Raw genomic sequence first — 6,225 nt, forward strand, 5'->3', positions numbered from 1 at the left:
GTCCACCATGGGACCGGACGTACTCTCGCCCTACAAGTATTATCCTATTATCTGACTATTATAAACAAATTAAACTGCTTGTGTTACACGCGTTGTTAAATTTTTCTGTTATGATTTTTGTTTTTTTAAATATCAGCTAAAATCTTACACCTATTGTAACTCCTTCTCTATCTTATTTTTGTGAACTGAGCTCTAAATGTTAATGATTCAAGAGACTTGCCTAATCCTATCTCCCAGTCGTGTATTTACTCTAAATCATTTCTGTACGCTTAACATATTATTTTTAAAAACAGATTCCAAAAATGTTAAAATTTTTACACACTCCACATTTTTTATTTTTTTGTTTCTCATAATCTTAAATATCTTTTTGAATTTGTAAATTAATATCATATTAATTAAAATTATAATTAATATTAGTTAACCTAGCTGTGTAAGAATTTTAACTATTATATTATCTATTTAACTGACTTAGTATCTTTATTATGATTTAGTAATTTATATACCAATATTATATAACTTATATAATAAAATGGTTAAAAATCTAAATAAAAGTTTACAATAAAAGTCGTTTTAATTGGATTTGTTCATATTTTGTCAAATTTTGAATTTTTTTCTAGTAGCTGACCCGGCAGAACTTGGATATAGCTATATTTAAGGATGTATATAAATTTAATAAAAACATTTGATATTTTGTTATAAATTATTGTACACTTTATTATTATGATTTAGTAACATAAATAGTTTTTTATTAAGAATCCTCACTGTGCATTAATATTAGTACTATATTGAAGAAATTCAGACTGACTTTCATAACCACCGACTGAATGTTTTTAAATTTTTTTGTGATTATAATACAGCTTAACAGAATCCGTAATACTTAATTCTTGTTCTTGGGACAGAGACAGTACGAAAATTTGTCCTGTAATTCAAAAGTTTATTGTGGACAAAGATTCGAACATTCCCTTTTATAAATTATAGATGATGTAATAAGACGGTAACTATTGTAACGTATTTGATAACGACTAACTTCACTGTACCATCGTTAATAGTGGTCTGATTTAGGTGAGTTTTTCTTATTATTTAAGACAATTTTATTATCTATCATAAACTTCATGAAATAAGATTAGACTTTAAATACAAATCCTCCCTGTATCAATAATAAATGAGGAGTCATAAAACCCCAGTGGATGGTGCTGTGGTGATTTAGTCTTTCTACCTCTTTCTTCTTCAGTCTAAATATAGCGAAAATCGGTCCACTACTAAAAACGTTTATTGTGGACAAAGATTCGACCATCCCCTTTTATATATGTAGATGATGTAATAAGACGGTAACTATTGTAACGTATTTGATAACTAATTTCGCTGCATTATCGTTAATACTGGTCCGATTTAGGCGATTTATTTCTTATTATTTAATACCATTATATTATCAAAGGTATTTATATATATATGCTACCTAGATTTTAAATCAAAACCCCCCTAATGAAAACATTGAGTCCGACTGATCTTTGAAAGTGTGGTGAATAATTTTTAGTTGTGAAACAAAGTTAATATTCGCTTTTAGAACCTCGAAAAACCCTAAAATACGAATTTCCGAAAAATCGGAAAATTAAATTTTTTAGTCCGAAATTTTCGCCCTACATCTGTCTTCGATTCCTTTTTAAAAATTTGATTGGCTTCAAAAGGGCTCAACCGATCTACTGATGCTATACAAAGATCAGAGCATTTAGCTTTCCAACGGTTCTATTAACATAGGAATCGGATAAAATGAAGAGGACTTATGAAGGATTATATGAAAAATAATCAGGAGAGGTAAAAAAAAAAAAAAAAAAAAATGCTCCGAATAAATCGAGGTGAAAAATTTATGATTTTTAATTTCTTTGAAAAATGATATTTGGTATTTTAGGACAACCCTAAAATGGAATCTTTTTTCTAAAAAAAAAAAATATTGACCTGCTTTACCCTTAGCCTTACACTTAATTTCGTTCATAACTTTTTTTCTACTGGAGAATCTGGGGATGTTATCATCTTTAAACCTTCCCACGGTGAAATGGAACATTTTGAAAAAAACTACACGAAAATCGGTCAACTATTAAAGAAGTTAAGAAGGACCTTTTTAAAAATCCGAAAAATGGAAATAACTTCAATACTTTTCGACCTATCTACATAAAACTTGGCAGTGGTTCAGGGCTCTATAAACTGCACCAAAGGGCATAAACCGGGTCTAATTAAACAAATCAGACTCGGAGACATAAAATAAAACGTGTGATTTTTTTCCCTATTTGAAACCCATATTTCGCCTTTATAAGGGCATCAAACATAGCTTTTGTCAATGTCAACTGAAAAAGCAGACATTCAACTTTCCAACGGTTTTATTAACGTACGAATGAGATAAAACGAAGTGGGTCATGAAAGATTACATGAACAATAGTCACCGGAGGAAAACCAAAATGCACGGATTGAATCGAGGTGAAAAATAAATGATTTTTAATTTCTTTCAAAAATGGGATTGAGTACTTAGGGACAACTTTGGAAACGAATATGATTTTCTTTTTTCTAAAAATAATAATACCTACTCTAGTCCAAGCTTTACGCTTAATTCTATTCATAACATTTTTTCTACTAAAAATCCCGGGATTTCATTATCTTTGAACCTTCCCATGGCAAAATGGAACATTAACTGCACGCAAATCGGTCCACTATTAAAGAAGTTTATTGCAGACAAAGATTCGATCATTCCCTTTTTTACTTAGAGTTGCTGACCCGGCAATGCTTCGCTATTGTTATATTTGAGGATGTATATAGATTTAATGATACTATGATAGTTTGATTTAAAGTATTGTATTTAGTTAAATTAAACACGTAGGTATTTATGTTTCCGACGGTTCTATTAACGTAGAAATCGGATAAAATGGAGAAGAGTTAGGAACAATTATATATACACAACGGTCACCGGATTAAAAAAGATAAATCCTTGAAATAAAAAAGGAGAAAAAATTATTATTTTTAGTTTCTTTGAAAAATAGAATTTAGGGATTTGAGACGACGCTAAAACAAATACGATTTGCTTGTTCATAAAAAAACATATTGACCTACTTTACCCTAAGCCACACATAATGTTTCTATAATTTTTGTGATTATAATATCGTTTAATAGAATCTTCATATTTTTTTTCATACCCCTCAATCAAAGAGATGAATAGATTAGTAACTTAAAAAAAAATAACCCTCACTGTGCTTCAATATTTTTACTATATTGAAAATATTGTACTGTCCTATGAAAGTGTGGTGTGGAAAAGATTTTTTACTGGTTTGATTTATGTGATTTTTTTCCATTTATTTGAGGCAAATTTATTATTAATTTATTTACTACCGAAAGTATAAACAGTTTTTAAATAAAAACTCTCCCTGTGCCTCGTAATTATAAAAATATTTTAAATAGCTAGCTGGCCCGCCAATGCTTTGCTATTGCTTTTAGGATATTTTAGGATGTATATAGATTTACTAATCACGATTGATGGTTATAAATGTATGTATTTGGTTAAAGTAACATACACAAATAATATATTATTATGATTTGATTGTATAAATTGATCCAATGTATGCGATGACATTAGTTTTTAGCATCTCATGAAAGAAAAGCTGTAATAAATGGCACATCGATTGGTATTATCGGTATACGCTGTAAATTTGAGGATTTTATTTAACAAATAAAATTGAGAGTTTCTTAAAGTTTATTATATTTTTAGTTGAAATTAAACATTTTGAAATACTTTATTATTGTGTTTTGGTAACATAAATTGAACCAATACATGCTATAAAGTTGCAAACATAATTTTAAAAAAAATATTACTAGTTTCAACATTACTCAACCAATCTACACCATACTTTGCAGTGGTTTAAGTAAAGATAATAATAAGTAGCATTAAGATTTAGTAACACATATAGTTTTCAAATAAAAACTCTCACAGTATCAATATTAGTATTATATCCAAACAACTAAGACCGATTGGCATATCAAAGAGCGGTAAAATATTTTTGGGAGTAAAAAAAGTCTACTAATTCATTTTATTAGATTAAAATCTCAATTTTCTTCAAAATATTATTTATTCCGGAATTCGAGGATTTCATTATCTATAAAACTTCCCATGGCGAAATGAAACATTGTGAAAAAAAATGCACGTAAACAGACCGAATGATATATGGAAGTGTGGTAAACGATTTTTTAGGAGTGAAAATTTGTATTTAAAAAAAAAAAAAAGAACTGCAAGTAAATCGGACCTGTAATTCAAAAGTTTATGTGGACAAATTTAGAAAATATACCCATGTAAATACGTCCAGTAATAACAAAGTCTATCGAGGACTTTATATTCTTTACACATATATAGATGAAGATGCTGTGATCAGACGGTAGCCATGCTTACTTATTTGAAAACGAGTAACTTGCCGTATCATCATTAATACCGGTCCGATTTTGGTGATTTTTTTCCTTCTCTGAGGCAATTATATTTGTCCACACCTAAAATATGAACAGATTTTAAAGAAAAACTCTTTCTGTGCCACGTAATTTTCAAAATATTAAAAAAAATCAAACGGAGTTACTACATACAAAGTGTGGTGATAGATTTTTTAGTGGCGAAACCAAATTAATATAATTTTTCAGCACCTCGAGAAACCACTATATACGAATTTTCGGAAAAGTTCGAAATTTTCACCCTACATGGGTGAAATGGAAAATATAGAAAAAAAAACCGTAAATCGGTAATAAGAAAATCTATCGAGGTCAAAGATTCGACTGCTCTCTTATATATATAGAGGGATAGAGATAGAATATGGTCACTACAATTTTCAACAGCGATATACGCAGCTTACCACTTTCAGAGTGGTTTTTACTTCCACTTATTATTCATGATTTTCACTTTCACGACAGAAATCTATTACGTGAGACTTAAAAATTAATTTGAATAAACGTAAGAACAGAGGCGTCTCGGGAAGCCTAGATTTTAACAGAAGCTCCCCTACGATTGTCCGAAATCTCTCAGTAGGGTATTTTCTCGTATTTACGAATTTTATACCAAATTTCAATAAAATTTAAATCTCTAATCAAAGAATCGGCTGGTTGCAATTTTGTTCACTATTTACTAATAGACTTTAATTTTTAATCTTTGGCGATTCTTGGCCTTGATAAGTTATCTCCTTTATCTCAAATGTGATAATAGAGTGTATTTCTCAATTTATTTTATTAGATAGACAAATTCTTTGGTTGATGATATAGAAATATTTGGGATGTTGAAATACTTGATATATTTGTTGCTTATCGGAGGATTTGTCTGCATTACCTGCGGTAAAGAACATGAACATTACTTAGGTCTTTCATCTATTCAAAACGAGACCAATGTTGATTTAGAAGGTAAATTATGCATTCATTTTAACTCAAAATTTCTTAATTTTTTTTATCTATTTAGAATAACAATAAAACAAAATATATTAAAATAACTTGTTTCACTAATAAGATAGTATGTGAACAGCATAGAAAATTGTGAGCGCCAAATTTTAAAATAATTTGATTCTGTGGAACGAACAGTAAAAAAAAGTATTACTCTTATGTTTTATTAAAATAAAGAATGTCTGTACACAAAAAGAGCCATCTCATTTTTTTCAACACTGCTACCATTAGAATCGGAAACGAAAATTATGGATGGAGGAAACGAAGCTCATTATTCGCAATCAGTATATGTTCTGGTCTTCTAGAGAAGATCTCGGGGCCATCTCCTTTTCAGACGCCTTGGAGGATCATAAGGTATTGAAAAAGAAGCCAGGTTAGAAACAAGTGGATTTGGATAGTTAAGAAGTTTATCGTGGAAGGATTGGTATCTGGTGCTGGCCAAGTCGGCAACATATGGAAGATTGAGGTCCTGATGAATGACTTGATCTGTGACAAAGTAAGGAACATTAAGGGTTTTGGACACGAGAGGAATTCGATGGCTTAGTGGCTCCACTAACTCCGTATGACCAGAGAGACCTTATGATAGTCATGTAGATCAGTCTTTTCTAATGGATGGGAAGTTTAGACCGTTTGTCTAGTAAATGTTGTAATAGTTGAAATCTACAAGCAGTTTCCTGTCTTTTAGGTCTTGTATGAGGATTCCATGTCAGTCGTTTGTTCGGATGTAGTTCTAAGTAACGGATTTCTGTTCGACAGGAATGAGTGGGTATCATGAGGGGG

This window comes from Halyomorpha halys, unplaced genomic scaffold (genome assembly GCF_000696795.3).
Source record: "Halyomorpha halys isolate HHAL.00 unplaced genomic scaffold, Hhal_1.1 Scaffold669.1, whole genome shotgun sequence".
Lineage (NCBI taxonomy): Eukaryota > Metazoa > Arthropoda > Insecta > Hemiptera > Pentatomidae > Halyomorpha > Halyomorpha halys.